The following is a 20,370-nucleotide window of genomic DNA, read 5'->3' as shown; positions in this document are numbered from 1 at the left end:
TCCCATAGTAAGGATATCCTATAAGCACAATGCCTGTGGGAATTACACCACTGTAATTCAATAGTCTGGGGTCTATTTTCTTCACATGATCATTGTCAACACACAAGTAGGGCATTTGCAAGCACAATGTGCAAACCAAAATGTGATGCTATGCAAAATAACAGGGGAAAAAACAGAAAGGCTATCTGCCTTTAGAATAGCAAGTACGCCATCAGGAAAGAAAGAAAGTATGGTAGGTGGGGGCAGAGAGAACAGCAAATACAGCCTCTATTATTTATGAATGGCAGAGACAGTCATTCATCATTGTAAGTAGAGAAGCACATTTTTAATAAAGGATTTTTTATTTATCATGTCTTCCAACTTTTAGAATATTTAACTTACCAGGAGGTCGCCACATTTGACTCGTAAGGATCATTTATAAAAGTGTATTGGGAAATGGCTATTGCTAAGATTATAGAACTGTCCCATAAAATACCATTTAATAATAAAAAAAAATATTAGAATATATTGTTATGACAATCTTAAAAACATACAGACATTGGATGTAGTCACACAAAAAGTGAGACCTGATCAAAATTTATGAATATTTCTGTGTTCCCCTCTGTGCTGTAGAACTATCTTTATTAGTATTAATGGGAGATAGAGTGTGAACTGTAAGAACGATATATTCCTCATACTACCTGTCAAGGTTTCTTCCCCACTCTGAACTCTAGGGTACAGATGTGGGGACCTGCCTGAAAGACCCCCTAAGCTTATTCTTACCAGCTTAGGTTAAAAACTTCCCCAAGGTACAAACTTTGCCTTGTCCTTGAACCCTATGCTGCCACCACCAAGCGTTTTAAACAAAGAACAGGGAAAGAGCCCACTTGGAGACGTCTTCCTCCAAAATATCCCCCCAAACCCTACACCCCCTTTCCTGGGGAAGGCTTGATAAAAATCCTCACCAATTTGTACAGGTGAACGCAGACCCAAACCCTTAGATCTTAAGAACAATGAAAAAACAATCAGGTTCTTAAAAGAAGAATTTTAATTAAAGAAAAGGTAAGAGATTCACCTCTGTAAAATCAGGATGGTAAATATCTTACAGGGTAATCAGATTCAAAAAAGAGAATCCCTCTAGGCAAAACCTTAAGTTACAAAAAGACACAAAAACAGGAATATACATTCCATTCAGCAGAGCATATTTTACCAGCCATTTAACAAAAGGAAATCTAACACGTTTCTAGCTCGATTACTTACTAACTTAAGGAGTTATGAAGCTGCATTCCTGATCTGTTCCCAGCAAAAGCATCACACAGACAGGCAGACCCTTTGTTTCCCCCCCGCCCCTCCAGCTTTGAAAGTATCTTGTCTCCTCATTGGTCATTTTGGTCGGGTGCCAGCGAGATTATCTTAGCTTCTTAACCCTTTACAGGGGAAAGGGTTTTGTCTCTGGCCAGGAGGGATTTTATAGCACTGTATTCAGAAAGGTGGTTACCCTTCCCTTTATTTTTATGACACTACCTATAACTATGAGAGGAGTTATGTTGTTATTTTCCCCCTTTCCTGATTTTCTCCTTAAGAATCATCAGTTAACAGCTGATTTTGATTCTGATCCAAAGCCCAGTGAAGTCAGGGTGAAATCTCTCCACTGACTTTAATAGGCCTACATTAGGTCCCTAGTGAGTTACATAATGGTACAGTAGAAACTCAGGACTAACTGAGCTAATTAGCTTCAAGGGAGTCCAATCCCTTCACTGATTTAGTCCTTAGTCCTTCTCTCTAAATCAACGGTAAAACTTCTGTTGACTTCAATAATGGAGGATTGAGTCTTACATAGCGCTGAGTGAGACATGTTCAAGATTCCAAACATTTTTCCACCCTTAATCAGGTTGAAAAGTCGATCTTGAAAATTTGCACAAATCAAAAATTAAAAAAAAAAAAAAGGTTCGGGTAAATCAAAACATTTTTGTTGTGATTCTTTGATATTAGTGTTGACCTTATTTGTGACCATTGACATTTTTTTCATTCAAATTAGCTTACATTTCCAAACAAAAAGACATTGAGTAAAGAGACTTGTCATAACTGACCTTTTCTGCAAAGGGTTTGTTTTGGTAAATTGGTATTTTTGATAAAAGAGAACTTTATTAAAAAATTCCCAACCAGTTCTACACTTATAACAGAATGTACACAGGGTCACTGGATCCCTTTCTAAATATCTTCTAGTGGGGCAATAGTTTAGTTATATCCTTGAAGAGTATGTCACAATTCAAATCACACTATAAAACCCTAACCCCATGCAGATCATCACATTTCAGAGATGGGGGTGAGCAACAAGTGCAAGAAGCTAATTGAAAACTTTAATTCCAAATTTAATTTAAAATTTTAGATAAGGCAATAGATATTTCCACTGAATGAGATTTCAGAAAGCTGTACTGAGCAACCTTTCTAGGTACAGTTTTCTTATGGCAAGTACTTAGTATTTCAGGAATAATTGCTAATGTGATAAATGAATTACTTTGTTTGCAGAGTGGTCCAACCACTCAGAGGCAGCATGGTGGGTGTGTGGAAGGAGGGAGAATATCCTATTTTAGCATCATGCTATTGACATTAGATTGATAAAATGTAAAAGAGTACATAATAGCTAAAAAGCAGTAATTACCAGATTCAGAATGTAGAGACTGACCTTATCAAACATGTAGAAATTGACCTTATAAAGCACGCTAAGTAGTCTCAGCATTATATTAAGAGGCTGATCTCCATTAGCTGTTGTATTCATTTAGCACTTTTCATTTCGCTCTGTTGCTTGAGTGAGTCATTACTTAAATTCCAAAGCATCCATTACATTTTTACATTTGTGGTTCATTTAGTTACAGTTTTCAATGGACCTGTGCAGGCAGTAAAATACTGCCACTACTACCTATGAATATACCCACAGAATTTTAGGGTGCTTGCTTTTGTACATTTGTAACCATGTCTTAGTGGATCATAACTGAGAATGCCAAATTCAGGACGAACTGCTGAGAAATAGGGCAAATACAACCCAAAACTGGCAGTTATTCTTTTTTAAGATATACCAGATCAGAAACAAAAGTAAACTCCTGTTTCACCACACTGGCTAACAAGAAAACATAAAGGCAGTTTCCTCAGGCATTCCAGTTCTTATATCACCACCAAAAACATTGTATTCAGAGAGGAGTGATTCTTTACTACCAGTCTCATCAAATAATAGGTTTTTCTGATCCCGAAGGACCAGCCATACACCCAGGTTGATATATAACTTAGATCTTACCCCCAAATCACGCTGATGTCAATCCTTTAGTATCTAAAATCTAAAGGTTTATTTATAAAAAGAAAGAAAGAAAGGTGAGAGTTAAAATTGGTTAAAGGAATAAATTACATACAGTAATGGCAAAGTTCTTGGTTCAGGCTTGTAGCAATGATGGAATAAACTGCTGCCTTCAGTCAAGTCTCTGGAGTACATCCACAGCTTGGATGGGTCATTCAGTCCTTTGTTCAGAACTTCAGTTTGTAGCAAAGTTCCTCCAGAGATAAGAAGCAGGATTGAAGACAAAATGGAGGTGTTTCCAGGGCCTTGTATAGTTGTTGCCCTGTGGAGAACATCCCATTGTTCTTACTGTGGAAAATTATAGCAACAAGATGGAGTTTGGAGTCACATGGTCAAGACACATGTTCATGCATTTTGCCTAGCCACAGCAGGAAATTTCATTAAGTGTAGAAAGGCATCTCCCATGGTCCATTGTCAGATTAATGTTCTTTAGATGGGCTACTGAATTTGAATAGTGCCTCCACGATGTGCTGGCTAATTACTTTTTGGGTGTTCCCCCAGGAGCAAATATTTGAAATCCAAGTATAGAGCCAGTACTCATAACTTCACATACCAAAATGATACATGAATACAGATAGAATAATCATAACCAGAAAATCATAACCTTTTCATAGACACCTTACTTGACAGACTTTGTACAAGATTTGCTGCAAATATATAACAGTGGTTGCAACAATGATCTATGTGGTCATATTGTAATCAGATAACACCACAACATTAGCTGAGCCTAGTGCCAGACAAATCTTCAATTGAAATTAATGGCTAGAAAAGCAGAGGAGAACAACATAGGAAATAGAAATATTAAAATCATCAAAGAAGCTCACATGAAAGAATATAGAAACATGCTACAGCTTTGAATTTGAGTCTGTCTACATAATAATACTTAGCACTCCTTTTTTTTATCCAAGAGTTGCATAAAATTACCTAACTCTGATGTTCATTATGATTCCAATTTTACAGACTGGGAAATTGAGATACAGAGAGATTAAATGAATTTCCAAAGGCCACATGAAAAGTCAGTAGCAGAGCTTGGGAATTTTTTTTATTTGTACTTGATTGTGCTCGGGCCACTGACTAGACCATGCTTTTTTCTTCTATCCTTTATCTACAGCTAAATGCCTTCCTGGTGCCATTGTAACTGATGAACTAAAATTGTGAGAGGCTTTGAGACGGTTATTTTTTTGTCTACAGTGTATTCAGTCACAGTGCGTTTAAGTACTTGTTTATCTTCCACTAAACGACCATTAGATTGCTGGGATTTTCTAGAATGTTTGTTAAATGAATGGTTAGAAGTAGAGCGGAAAGTTTCAGAATTTTTGAGCTTTTGATAATATTTTTAATGATCTTTTTTTTAACTAGATGTATATAGGAGTTTGGAATGGAAATTTCCAGTCTAGCAGGGTCCTCCCGTTCTGCTCTGAAGGAATGTCCCTTGCCAATCTGTAATAACCATTCTAGATAGTTGTGAAGTGGTGCTCTTAGGAGTGTGTTGGGGAAGGAGAAGATAACTATTTGGCTCTTTTCATTGGAAGGATTCTGGACATGGGGAGCTTGTGATGGGATAAGTATGAGATTGGAGAAAAACAAAGATTGGGGAGCAGGAAGAATCACTGAATTGGCAGACACTGCACTTCACAGACTGTCTGAATGATTTGTTGCTTTGTTTTCATTTACAAAAATATCAGTGTGGCATCAATGTGGATCCTATTTGCTTCAATAGTAGGAGCATATTTGTGGTACAGTGTTCTAGTCATAAAATGGAGTCACATGCTTAACATTCTACAGAATGAAAAGACTTCCTTACAGTGATAGGTAGTATATGAAACCCTATTATACCTACAGAGAGAGAGAGAGAGAGAGAGAAGATTCTGAAGGTCCTATAAAAGGTGTGTTTGTGGCAAAGCTGAAGATGAATCCTTGTGCTGAGGTCTGCATTATTCCTACTCCCTTTTGATGTTGTTATTCATGCAGGGGTTTTGTTTGTAAGTCTCAGCTGAGAGTGGGGAAAATGTCTGTGTCTGAATTAGTCAGTGTCTGAATTACAGATTACATGTATAACATTTGCGTCCTGCACAAATCCAGACTTTTTAGGTCTATATTTGATTTGTATACACTTTCCGAGTTTTAAAGAGAGCTCTGCTTGCGCTGATAAATTTAAAAGAGATAGGCCTGAAAGCCAAGCCAAAAAGTTCCTGTGTTCTAACACCACCTGAGCTACTGGCTCATGGTAACAAAAAGCAAGCCATGTTCCTTCCTTATGTTTCATTCATGTGAGCAGTACAATGCAAGAAAGACTATCTAGAAATTGAGCTTCCTCTGGTACATAAATGACAGGAAGCCTGTATTCAGCTGTGTGTGACATTGCAAGCTTTAATTCAACAATCTGAAAGCTACAGATCGCCTTAAAAGGAGTTATGAAAGCCAATTAATATACCCCCCATTAAATCTGAGTTGCTTTCAATGTTCTGTGCAAATATATTTTTTTCACTTTGAACAAAAATTATTGCAGCCAATAGGCAATTTTATCTTTGTCTCTAGAATGTCCTGCAGGTATATATATAGGAATCCAAACCTTCCCTGATACAGAAAGGTAAAAAACAGAGCAACAAATTTTCTTCAATGCAAAGGTAAAGGGTATTGATTGACGCTACTTGGATTTTGCCCCACCAGTGGCTATGGAGTATCAAATTACCATTTTTCTTGTATTTTCTGCTCTGATACACCTGCCTGCATGCATCCAAACATCTATAAGTAGGAAGAGTAATGGAGCATAAAGGTTTCTCAGACAGAACAATAAGAAGAGTAAGAAAGGTCAAAACTGCTAGCAAAAGGGCATTTCTAGTCTAAATTATCCAGCAATTAACTTGTAAACTCCCTTGCCCTTTCTTTAGGGGAGTTGATCATTTAAACAGACTTAAACTGAGTGGAAAAATGAACACACTGAGATAATATTGCAGAGCACATGCAATAAATGCATCTAAATCTACTGCAGATCCCAGGGACCTGTTTGGAAAGAGAGATTCAGACACAAAGAAGAATCTGCATAGAGTGTTCTTGTAAACGGCCTCCTGCAGCTGTGTAGCAACAGCCATGGTGGGCCTACCGTTTGAAGGAGCATTGACTCCTGATTTGAAATCTTGCAATGGCATGTGGAGAGCTGTTTGTCAATAGCAGCAAGCAAGTCCATCCCACAGATCTCCAACTCCTTGCACCTCTAGAGAAGCTGCCACACGGTGCAAAAGAGGGAAACCAATGTGAGGGAGGCTGTGATCTTCTTGCCCCCTGCTATGCCTGTTTCCCCAACTATATCAGATTCAAGTTACCTCTAGTCACAGATGTGGAGGAATTAACCTCGGGCCTATTAGCTTACCTTAACAGGTAGGTAATTGTCCTAAAATCAATGTCTACAATTGTTCCTTGAAAATATTATCCTACTTTGACAAACTGCTACATGGAGGCTATTGTACCTGTGAAACTAGTATAAAAAGCATGAATGTTGTTGTGTTAGCACAAATGTATGATGCTCTTGCTTCCTTATCCTGGATACCACCAGTAAGTAAGTCAACACATTTGCTTTCAATACATCCTAATTAGGGTCTGATCCAAAATCCAATGAAGTTTAATGGGAGCCTTGCAATCAACTTCAGTAGGATTTGGAACAAGCCCTGACTACATAACGCAAATTGGAATGATTGTAACTGGCATTAACTCCTAAAGCTTGGATTATTTGAGTCTCATCTTGATGGACAGCTCCTAAATAGGTTGTAAATGATAAATCTTCTCACTGGAGACTGAAGCTCCAGTCTGCCAAATCTTGAACACCAGTTTCACAATTGGCAAAAGCAGTATGAGGAGAATCTATTCCTTTTAAATGATACGGTAATATTTCAAGACTGGCAGATGGAAAGGTGAGAGAAGAGTTTCCGATTCTGGCAATTCAGACAGAGATCAGCTGTAGGTGATCTGTTTCGAATGAGCTCAGTGTATAGTAAAGAGGGGTTAACTAATAGTCTCTTTAAAGTGAGATAACGTAATTATGATATTATAGGGAGGTGATATCCTTCGTTGCATTTGTTTCCTGTAGAAAATATATATATAGTTATTGGTAGCTGACAAAGACTGTGTGATACACTGCACCAACCGACTGAGATAATGTGCATTGCTGCTGTATTTCAGCAGAATATGGATTTCTACAAGTTCACCATTCCATCTGTACCTTCTGTTACCTGAATAGTTCAAATTTAGAAAACTCAGACATCAATGTAGAAGTATAGATGCCATTGCTCAAGAATTGATATTTGATACAGATTCCTATTAAGAAATAAGGAATTATGGGAAAATATGCTTTTGTAGAAAACTCTAATAGAATGTAATAAATATTAACCTTTCTATAATATTTTAACCAATCAATAGAATTATATATCCAGGCAATAATTCTCTATTTCTTTGTACAATTTAAAGTTATATAGAAAGAACATAGAGTTCTACAGGATTTTAGACTAACTTCTTTAACTTCTATAGTATTCCGTTTAGTTTAATCCTTACTAACTGAAGTCCCCCTTCTGGAAAAAAAAATCTGTAAAATTTAAGCTTGAGACTGAAAAAGGGATGGCCTTCTGGCTGACACCTCAACAAAAGACAAACTAAACCAATTTAATGAGAAACACCTTTGTCAAGGCTGATTCCCCACTCTAGTGGTTCAAGTGCAGAAGGTGGGGTCCCGCAAGGATTCTAAAAAATAATACTGGCCACTACAGGCTTGTATTAAACTCCCAAGGTTACAGCTTCTCTCTGACCTTGGATGGGTACATGCTGCCACCACCTAACTGCAAAACCCTATGGAACCCAGGAAGGCGCACTTGGGAATTCCTTCTTGTGGGGTACCCTCAAGCCCTTTCACCCCCACCCCCCGGGGAACAGCTGAGAAGGAAAAAAAGGGAATTAGTTGTTGCCCCCAGCTAATTAAACAACATATGCACAAATCTCTTAGGACACCAAAAATCCAATCCTGTTCTTTAAAAAGGTACATTTTATTAAAAACAAAAAGAAAGAAAATACATCTGGAACTTAGGCTATTGCTAGATTTTTAAAAGAGAAATTCAAAAATTAAGCAAAAATTAAGAAATTCAAAAATAGTTTTCTGGGGGTTCAGCTTAAAGGTTACAAGCAACAAAAGCATCTGAGGTTAGCACAGAGGAATCCACAAGCCATAAGAATTCAACAAAATAAACCTGATCACATCTTCCTACACATTTTCTGATCTACTTACATATTTGGGTTCCAAATAAGCAATTCTAGGTATAATTCTGATGATTTTCATACCTGGCCTTCAGCTTCTCACAGCGTAACTGCTGCCACGTTCCCCTCTTCCCTGGAGAACCATAACACCCAGACAAAGGGAAGTTTTTTTCCCAATCTTAAAAAGTTCTAGCCCTCCCATTGGCTCTTTTGGTGAGGTGCCCACTCACTTCCCTATTATCTGTGGACTTTTTAACCCTTTACAAGTAAAACAAGTAGAGAACAGTTACTAAGAGGGATTTTATAGCTAACTGGCTGGCTGGGTGTCCACAAAAGGAAGGTTTCAGAGTAACAGCCGTGTTAGTCTGTATTCGCAAAAAGAAAAGGAGGACTTGTGGCACCTTAGAGACTAACCAATTTATTTGAGCATAAGCTTTCGTGAGCTACAGCTCACTTCATCGGATGTGTACTGTGGAAAGTGTAGAAGATCTTTTTATACACATAAAGCATGAAAAAATACCTCCTCCCACCCCACTCTCCTGCTGGTAATAGCTTATCTAAAGTGATCACTCTCCTTACAATGTGTATGATAATCAAGTTGGGCCATTTCCAGCACAAATCCAGGTTTTCTCACCCCCCCCCCCCCAACACAAACCCACTCTCCTGCTGGTAATAGCTTATCTAAAGTGACCACTCTCCTTACAATGTGTATGATAATCAAGGTGGGCCATTTCCAGCACAAATCCAGGGTTTAGCAAGAACATCTGGGGGGGGAGGGGGGAGGAAAGAACAAGGGGAAATAGGTTACCTTGCATAATGACTTAGCCACTCCCAGTCTCTATTCAAGCTTAAGTTAATTGTATCCAATTTGCAAATGAATTCCAATTCAACAGTTTCTTGCTGGAGTCTGGATTTGAAGTTTTTTTGTTGTAATATAGCAACTCTCATGTCTGTAATCACGTGACCAGAGAGATTGAAGTGTTCTCCGACTGGTTTATGAATGTTATAATTCTTGACATCTGATTTGTGTCCATTTATTCTTTTACGTAGAGACTGTCCAGTTTGACCAAGGTACATGGCAGAGGGGCATTGCTGGCACATGAAGGCATATATCACATTGGTGGATGTACAGGTGAACGAGCCTCTGATAGTGTGGCTGATGTTATCAGGCCCTGTGATGATGTCCCCTGAATAGATTTGTGGGCACTGTTGGCAACGGGCTTTGTTGCAAGGATAGGTTTCTGGGTTAGTGGTTCTGTTGTGTGGTATGTGGTTGCTGGTGAGTATTTGCTTCAGGTTGGGGGGCTGTCTGTAGGCAAGGACTGGCCTGTCTCCCAAGATTTGTGAGCGTGTTGGGTCATCCTTCAGGATAGGTTGTAGATCCTTAATAATGCATTGGAGGGGTTTTAGTTGCGGGCTCAAGGTGACGGTTAGTGGCGTTCTGTTATTTTCTTTGTTAGGCCTGTCCTGTAGTAGGTGACTTCTGGGAACTCTTCTGGCTCTATCAATCTGCTTCTTCACTTCCGCAGGTGGGTATTGTAGTTGTAAGAATGCTTGATAGAGATCTTGTAGGTGTTTGTCTCTGTCTGAGGGGTTGGAGCAAATGCGGTTGTATCGCAGAGCTTAGCTGTAGACGATGGATCGTGTGGTGTGGTCAAGGTGAAAGCTGGAGGCATGTAGGTAGGAATAGCGGTCAGTAGGTTTCCGGTATAGGGTGGTGTTTATGTGACCATCGTTTAAAAATAAAATAAAATAGTTATGGGTAAGGACAAAGTCAAAAGTTCAGCCACCAGGTTAGCCGTGACATTATCGGGGACAGTGTTCTTGACGGCTTGTAGTCCATCTTTGTGTGGAATGTTGGTGTAGAGGGCTTGATTATCATACACATTGTAAGGAGAGTGATCACTTTAGATAAGCTATTACCAACAGGAGAGGAGGTATTTTTTCATGCTTTATGTGTATAAAAAGATCTACGTTTTTCACAGTATGCATCCGATGAAGTGAGCTGTAGCTCACGAAAGCTTATGCTCAAATAAATTGGTTAGTCTCTAAGGTGCCACAAGTACTCCTTTTCTTTTCACAAAAGGAAGCTATCCCCGCTCTCATTTATCACAACCTGTAACATACAAATAAGCTTTATCCTGACTCAGGGCGTTAAGCAATGAAAAAGTCCCTTTGAAGAATAAAGCCCTATATAATATGGCTGAATCCAATAGGGCTCTATAAGAAGATCCTTGAAAGCTGGATTCTCCAATTTGCTCACTCCACTTTTCATGCTTAGAGAAATTTGAAAATTTGATTAATAACATTTATGATTTCCTGATATAGGTGTTTTGAATCTTCCTTTAGGATTGTATATCAGGTATATAAGTTCTTGTTCGATAGGATGTTTTAAAATAAGAAAATTCTATGTAAAGGGTAAGTCCTATACAATTCCAAAGGAGTTTCCTACTGTTACGGATTACACCTGGTAGGACACGCACACAACTGCTGCGAATTATACCTGGTAGGACACGCACACAAGTGCTACGAATTACACCTTGTAGGACACGCACACAAGTGCTACGAATTACACCTTGTAGGACACGCACACAAGTGCTACAAATTACACCTGGTAGGACACGCACACAACTGCTGCGAATTGTACCTGGTAGGACACGCACACAAGTGCTACGAATTACACTTTGTAGGACACGCACACCAATGCTACGAATTACACCTGATAGGTCACGCACAGTTTGAATCTAGGCTGAGGCACAGAAATAAAGTCCACAACTGCAGAGTTCCCAAAAGACACTAAGTTTATTACGCTCGAGCGTGGTGCCCCCCTGCTAGCCAGGAGGGGACCCTGAATGCAGATTATACAAAGGTTATATACCTTTTAGCAAAGCATGTTGCCCTCGTGCATCGGAAACCTTAGCCAATAAACAAACCCTTGTCTTATCTACCACCTATCCCTGCTTGGTGCATTCCTCGTGCTATACCAGTATGTTAATTACACAGCATGGTCCTAAAGCCATGCATCAGTAACTTTTATTATCGGGATGGGAGGCCTCACATCAAGGCCAAGAGACAGGGAGTTAGAGACTGGCAAAAACCAGATACTGGGAGTCAAGGCAGGCTGGAGACAAGGAGGAGGATTTTCACAGGGATTCAATATCTAAGGATTACTCCTCCTGGTGTATGATGTGCTGGCATTTAAACAATGGTGGGCCCCAAACCAAAATGGAGTCACATGTGCTAACTTTTCCTTAACACTACAAAGGTAATTATTAGTGCAATAGGATGAAAAAGATTGTGAAATTTTAGGGATGTGACAGACATTGAAAAGTCTCACTCACTGATGGATATCTTCATTTTCTGTAGTAAGACATTTCTGAAGTTCACCACTCACCAAAATGCATTGTACAATACATTGTAGTTGTAAGAATCTGTCCTGCATTTTTTTATGGAAACACAAAAATTGGCACTTGTACTGCTACAGTATTTCATACATAATGAAACATAAAGTCCTGTGTCTCACTTATTTTATTCTCATCCCTGTCATTTATTGACACACAGGGTATGTCTACACTGCAAATATAAGACCAACTGCTGGCCCAGGTCAGTTGATTTCAGTTTGTAGGACTCTGGCTGTGAGACTATAAAATGGCAGGGCTGGAGCCAGGGAACAATTTTTATAATGGGGTACCAATGATGGAAACCATGTATTTGGTGTTCTTTATTACTACTTCAAGCCAGGGGGTATGGCAGCACCCTGAGCACCCTTAGTTCCAGCACCACTGGCTGGAGCCTGGGCTTCGAGAGCCTGTAAGAGGGGAGGGTTCCAGAGCCTGGACTCCAGCCTGAACCCAAATGTCTACACGGCAGTTTTATAGCCATGAAGCCCAAGCCTGAGTCAGCTGACCCAGGCCAGCTGCTGCGCTGCTGGTTTTTTGTCACAGTGTAGACATAATCACACACCTGTATTTTAACTATTTGCATATTATACTGAATTATTCCTTTTTAAGACTGGTTATTTGTCTACTGAAAAACTACCATTATAGAAAATTTCCAATGAATTGAATAGCCAATAATAACCTTTTCTGTGGACTTTGCGGTAGAATTCTATAGATTGATTTAATTGAGATAGGATTCCATATTAAATATTATGTGTTCACTTATTTCTATATAATTATATTTAATTTCTGTAGTACTCTATTGTGTCTATAGGTCATTTCCATAAGGGTATGCTGGTAATTTAAGACCTGATCCAATGTCCACTGAAGTCAAGATGAAGATTCCCTGTGACATCAATGGGTTTGAATCAGGCCTTTGGTCTTCAAAAATACAAAGAATCTGCTTTAGGTACTGATTAAGCAGACCATCCTTATTTAGCAAAGTATATTAAAGTTATTGAGAGTTAAACACATTTTATAGCTAATCACGTTTAAGTGCTTTGCTCATTTGTGGCCTTAAAGCCTACCTTATCCTTCAGCTGTTAGGACCAGTTACTGCTGGCCCAAGGGCTCAATGGCTATAGAAATTAAACTGCCCTTTCACGCCTAAGAACTCTTACTGCAGAGCAGGGGGAATTACATGAACAAGTTACTGTGGGGCAGTCTTCCACTGAAAGAGCATATCTTGTACCTACTGGTGGATCAAGGCCTTCAGATCTGTCAATCCAGCGCCTTGCACAAACACTAAATTCACACTTTTTAAAAATGTAAGTGATAATTGCAGTAGGTTTCCGCACATGACAGTATCAAAACATACACAATCTCTTATTTCTCTATTCACATCTGCTTTCCTCTTTTTAGTCTATGAACATTTGTTTTATAGATTATGATTTTCAGAAATGCCAAGCAGGTTACCATTTATTTACCATTTTTTCAGTCCAGCATGTCTGAATGTTTATATACGGTAACACAAGGTGGTATACAAATCATCTGTACAACTAGAGGTTTGATTGTAAGATTATGATGATGGAATTGATTTCTTAAAAATCATCTGAATAATAAAACAATTGTTTCTATTTTCTGAGATTTCTGCTTCTATTTTCAGAGGCACCATGTAGTATTTCCATCCATTCAGAGTCAGAGTCAGTAGTAATCTTTACAGAACATTTGAGTTTTCAAATACCACATAGCGTTTGCTATTTGCTTTTTCCAAGCATCTTTGTCTGTGACAGTCTGTGATTGGACATAACTATGGGCTCCAAATCAAGAAGCAATCAATACTTAAGCAAGTGCCTAATGTTAGGCACGTGGATAATCAAATTGTCTTCTGTTCATGGGTTGAAATCCTGGCCTCACTAAAACACCTATCAATTTCACGGATTTCACTTGTGGTCTTTTGTGAGACCTTGAGGGTAGATTTTCATTGAAAAATGTGCAGAATTAGCTAAACAAATCCTGCTGTTTATAGGAATTATGTATATATTTTTTCCATCCATTGTGTTTGAAATGTATCCATTAACTTGTGTCTTGGTTTGTTTGAAAAAAAAAAAGTTTATGGAGTGAATCAGGTCACGTTTAATGCACAAGTAGTAAAAGTATGAAATATTCAGACACCATTGACATTAATCATCATACTTAGTGGGAAATAGGCAACCCTGGCCCTTGTGTTTCTACAGGCATTTTGTCTTGCAACTTAAACTCTAGGCTTTTCTACAGTAACCAGTGATGTATGACTTGTAGAAAAATGATGATAGGGTTTATAATACATTCTAGAACAGCTCCTTTATTGTTACACTTTATGTTGTGCCCTTGTGTGCAGCTTTGCCTATTTCCTTTATCATCCATCACCCACCCTTTTTCTATAACCTTTTGAAGTAAAACAGAGAACATTAGCCAAAGAAATTACGTTATATAAAAAGATACTATCAGATGAAAGGCACCCATTTTTAATTTACTTTGTGTTGACACAGATTTCTATCTGCTATCACTTTTTCTTATCAGGCTGATGAAATAGAATTTGTGCAGAAGATATATAGAAAATACGGAGAATGGCTATCTGTCATAGTCAGAAAATGTGCTATCTGTCATCAGTGGAAACTTTATTTACTTTTGAAGGTGTTTGCCTGTACATAGAATCACAGTCATAGTGTCCTTGTCTTTTGTTATAAATAGCATAGTTATTACAGATGGGCAAGCAAATACTGAATTACCTAGCCTATCTAGCTGTCCACAGGTATTCCCTCAGATACTCAATCCTGACACTGAACTAGTGTGAGAGAGTGAAATCATGCTATTAGGATAAGAGAGGCACAGAGGTTCTTATTCAGCAAGGCATTTCAGTATATGGCTAACTTTAAGCATATGAATAGTTCTATTGGGTTCAATAGAGTCAATGGAACTATTCATATGCTTAAAGATAGGCATATGCCTTGCAGAATCAGGGCATTATTAACCATATCTTCTAATGCTGTTCTTTTTCAGAGATGAAATACTTATAATAGAAATACACAGAAATCCACTCAGCATTTACCAAAGACATTAATTCAGTTTCGTTTGTGATCACACTTTCACTAAAAGCTACAAACCACTTTCTGCAGTAATTTATCTTGCCAACAGCTTTAATGATTGAGAGGTCAAAGTTTTTGTTGTTTTATTAAAGTACAGTAAATTCAAGAACGCTAATGCATGTTGGTCAGCTATAACTTCTGACTTGTTTTAAAATGGGGTTGCCTTTTTAAAGAAGAAAGTTTAAAAAGTAGATATTATACCTTTTCCATTAGAAAATGTTCATGATATAGACATACACTGTTTTCCTTTAAAATTGAGAGAAGCCCGTATTTTAAAATATTTGGCTTTTTGCTGTAATACGTTACATTGTGCAGACATTTGTCCAAGTGCAGGAATATATTTGGGGCTTTCCAGACATTGAGCAGAGAGAGTGAGTTGTGGAGAAATGCTGTTTAAGGAAACATTTAGTGTGGGACCAAATTTGCCCTCTGAGATATGAGCACAGCTTTCATTTACTTGTGTTTATAAGAAAAAACTGACCACGGGTAGGGCCTCTACTAGTATCACTTGTCATAGTTCCACTGAGTTCAGTCAAAGGAGCTAGGATAACTGACACCAGCCGAGGATCTGCCCTCTTGTCTGTGGCCCATTTAGAGGGCATAACTTCTGCATGTGGCTCAACAGATGAGGTATGGTAAGATGCTTGTTTTAAGAGGTGTATTTTGAAGAAGTGTCTACATGCTGGGAGTTCTCTTCCTATAGCAGCACTCTTAGATAAGTTTTTTCTCCAGATCTCTATACTCCAATATACCTGTTTCATGCCTCCCTTTTTTGAAGAGTGCCTACAATCCAAGATGAAACCATTTTAATTAAAGCTTCTCACCTTCAATCCAACACCCAGAGTCAAGATTTACTTTAAATATTAACTCAGTGCAGAACATCAACAGAAATATTAAACACCAGTGGGAGGAAATGGAGCTGCAGTGATTGAAGGTTACCTTTGCAAGAGTGGTAATGACATATTATAAAGGTCTGGTGAAGAACACAAAAAATTAGGCAGGAGAAGACAATTACGGGAAAGCAGCCAACCCTTGATGAAAACAATCAATCACTCAGAATTAGACAGGTAGCGTTAAAAATACTACTGCAACTCATACACCATGCAAAGGGCAAAAAACCTGAGGGAAATCTACTACAGGCAAAGCAAAATAATTGGGAATAAAAGCCCTGATCCTGGGAAAGGCTGAGGATCCTGTTCTAGTCAATGCAATGTGAGTGCTCAGCACCTTGCAGGATCAACAAGAGGTTAATTAGATACATGTAAAACTAATCTTGTTTTACACACATACTGGGTCATATGTTACTCTCCATTGTGCAGTAAGGAGAACTGCAAATTATGCCAAAATGGGAGGTCGTGCTGAATGAATAGCAGTGTCTTCTTGCCTGGTACTTCCAACTCTATGCACTCCAGAAATCAGTTCACATTTTTGGCCTCCTCAGCTACTTAGAGTGGTCAGAAAAAAAATTAGTGAATAACTACACTGTGTGGCATGTTCCATGCCCATCCAGAAGTTTCTGTGTTGCTTAGAGCAGCAGTAACTTGTTTTATACTGCTGCCCATCCCCTCTGAGAGGAGTCGATAAGGAAGACATGATAGAATGGACTTGTTGCAGTCTAGGGAGCTATGTAGAGACCCTTGTCTTCTGTGGATACCCAGAGATTTACATGGCCTATGACCTTAGGGTTCTAGATCCTGCCCCTGCTGTCATGACTGGATACAACTCCAACTGGGGTAGTCATGGTCAACTATTTGCCCTAGCCTAAAAATAGAAACTAGATTACAAATAGAAAGACCCAGGGTGAAATGCTGGCCTTATCAATGGGAGTTTTGCCATTGACTTTAACAGGGCCAGTACTTCACCCCACATGTACACTGGGGTACACACAAACACAAATGAAATGAACGCTTCTGTAAACGAAAACCAGGTTTGGGTCAAAATCATACAATTCCAGAAATAGGCAAGGACTGTTCAAGTATTTATTCAATTGTCTTCTTCCTTACAGTACATTATATTACAGTACAGCATATTATTTAGTGCTTTGTATGCTCAATTTTGAATGATTTAATTGAGAGGGTTTCTAATACAGAATAGCAGATACACAAACAGTAAGGCAGAGTGGTGTATTGAAATTAAAAACCTACATTTTCCCTTTGCAAGTGTAAGGAAAGATTACAAATAGCATCACTGTCAGATGATTGCAATGATCAAGCAGTTTGCTATGATTACTGTCCTTGCTAGTGGTTTTTGGGAGGGGTAAAGGGAAAGATTTACAAAAAATCAGAAAAGGGGTACTGTGGTGTCTGAAAATTTAAGAGGGAAGCTGGGACTGAACAATTTTCTTATTTTTTAACAAGAGAATTGAAAATTAAACATCAAGTAGTGCTGTGATACCTAATGCCAATAAAAAAAATTAAGGGGACCGTGAAGCTCTGAGTGCGGTGTCTTATAAAGGCTGTGAAATGAAACATCAATGGGCATTGTGGTTGTCTAAAAAATTTACAAGGGTGAGCTATGTGAAGGCTTAGGAAGTTTTTTTAATGGTTGAATATTGGTGCTGATTGAGAAATGGGCCTGTCTGAGCACAGGTGCTGAATTGTGTTTTTGCTGGTGGGTGTTCCTCTGCCCCCTCCGTCCCATGCGAGAGGTGGGTGGAGTTTCAGGGGGAAGAGGCCTGGGGCATGGGGCTTCAGGGTGAGTTGGGGGTGTCACGGTCTGGGGTTGGGGCCCACAAAAGATTAATCCAGCTCTGTGAGTATTAAGCACCCTCTATTTTTTTTCAGTGGATGCTTGAGCCCCAGAGCACCCGTAGAGTCGGCACCTATGTGTCTGAGTCTGATTTTTTTAACGTATTGCACACATAGGCCATGAAAGGAAAATGTTACCCATTCAGAAAGTATTGAGAGCCATTTCCCCCTAGATTTACAAGGCTAAAAGTGCAATTTATGAGACGACATCTAGAATCCATATACTATTCACCAGCGATTGCCGTCACGGTGCCCCCATGCACTGTGTCTTGAAGACCTAGAGGTAAGTGCACCTCACAGCCCACATGGGGCTTTCCCTCCTAGTATTGAGCTTCTGGCTTTTAGTTCCTAGACTTATTATCCTGAAATGAAATTCTGGTACTGACTTATCAGGAATCAGAACCACGGCTGCAGCAGGAAGAAGGATGAAGGAAAAATGAGAAGAGATAAGAGGAGAGCAGTAAAAAGAGGAAAAAGAAAAAAAAATAATTTCTGTGCTCTAAAGTCTCTTTCCCTTCCTTTAGCACAGAGCCAAACAACTGACATGTGGCAAGATCAGCAAGCTGACTGGTAATTGCACAAAGCCGTACAACATTCATGAAGGTTTTGTTTGATATTATATACCTTTGTGTAGATGCTGAACATGCAACCCATACTCCTGAGTAGCATGTTCTAGTCCAACTTCAATGAGACTGTGTGAATAGGGGGTTTCCAAGGTCTAGCTATGTCATTGGGTTTGGATCTGCTTGTACCATGGTAAAACCCCTGGTTGGAATGGGCCAGGGAGAAAATCTGTGTTAATTGCCTTGCAGAGTTCCTCCTACTCCTTCCACTGTGGGGGTGAGATTTGTCCCCCTGTAGAACAGGTGTGCCTCTAATTGTCCCTCAATTTATAGAGGAGACTATGCAGGGTCCAAAGGAGGGAAGGATAGTGACAGAAAAGCAGCTGATCTTCCCTTCCATGTGGAGATTTCTGAACAGAGGGTTCCTTCTGCACTTTAATCCAGACCTTCCTGATATACATGCTAGTGCTATTTCTGGCCTTTCTCCCTGCTTCTCTGATTCCCCGCACAATGATGTGAACAGATTTACTACTTGCAAGGGCATTTTGCATCTTGACTGCAATTTTGATGTACTTGTTCAATGGTAAAATTGAACAAGTACAAGCTTTAGCTTGTATGATCTTACTTTAAACTACTGCTCGTATGGATCATAACAGAGGATTTTATAACATTCTGTTGAACAACAGAAGCTAAAATAGTTCCTTGTTTCTCTGATTCCAGTTACCTACAGCAAATACCATTATTTCCTTTTCTCTTCATCCCTCCCACTATGTAACTTGCTTGCAAGTAATATTTTGAATGCCTTTGCAGAAAACTGACAACTTTTGTTAATCTGGACTATTCTGCAAAATGAAAATCTTCATGCTACTTACCATCAACATAACATCCCTGCTAAACAAAGCACTCAAATGTGCTTATTCCCATTAAATACAATGGGACTTAAGCACATGTTTAAAGTTAAGCACTTGCTTTGTTGAAGAGGGAATGTTTTCATGTGCATTTTGGGTTTTTCTAAATTGTAGCGGTAGGGCCATAGTCTCTTCTCTGTTGAACCTGACTATGTCCAGAATAAGTCCAGAATAAATAGGGATTTACCCCTATGTAACAGAACAGAATTTCGGGGCAAAAATATTGCAATCTAAATAATATTTTAACAGATTTTTTATATGTAATTGCTGTAAAGCATTTTAGTAGTTCATTGAGGATCTTGTGCAACCCAAATTCTGCCATTTCTTAACTTTGGAATGCTTCACTTTGCAACGTAACTAATGTTCTCTTTATTTGTTTTAGGGTGGGTTTTTTGGGGGGGGAATATGTAATTTCCTAAGTGGTGTATGCGTGTGTGTGTGTGTGTGTGTGTGTGTGTGTGTGTGTGTGGCTTTTAAGGATAAAGATAAAAACAAGTTCAGTTATGCACAACTGTAACAACCCCCAGTGATGCTTCACTGAGCCCTGGGGCTTTCTGCTCTGCAACACAACTTGAGCTGCAGCAGTAGGTGCTTCAGTGAGCAGGAGAAGACGCTTACTTAAGGTGACCACCTGTCTTAAATTGGGCGGGACAGTCCTGAAATGCAGAGTTCAAGTTCCGGGCTTAATGACTCCACGGCAGCATTTGGCCTGGATTCCCTGCAGTGCTGCTCCGTGCCTGCCCAGGGCTCAACGGAAGTGCCAGCCTCTTCCCGATGAGGACCAGGGGGCTGAGGTAGGCCTTAGCACCCCTTCGATATGAGTCCCCACCCCTGCTCATCCTCCTTCCACAAGGCCCAGCCCTTTGGCCAGGACAAAAACTGGAGGCCAGCTGTGGTAAGAGCTGCCCAGGGAGCCTGGGCCACTGTGGGGAGACCTGGACCCACCACCTGCCCTGGGCAACATTCCCTGAGGAGCAGAGATACTGGCCAGGAGCTGCTTTTGGGCCACCCAGCCTCCTGGCCAGGGCAGGTGGAAGGTCCAGGGTTCCCCCCGGCACCCTAGGCTCCCTGGGAGACTCTT

This window comes from Eretmochelys imbricata, chromosome 3 (assembly GCF_965152235.1).
Source record: "Eretmochelys imbricata isolate rEreImb1 chromosome 3, rEreImb1.hap1, whole genome shotgun sequence".
In the NCBI taxonomy this organism is placed as follows: Eukaryota; Metazoa; Chordata; order Testudines; family Cheloniidae; genus Eretmochelys; species Eretmochelys imbricata.
This window is presented reverse-complemented; position numbering follows the sequence as displayed.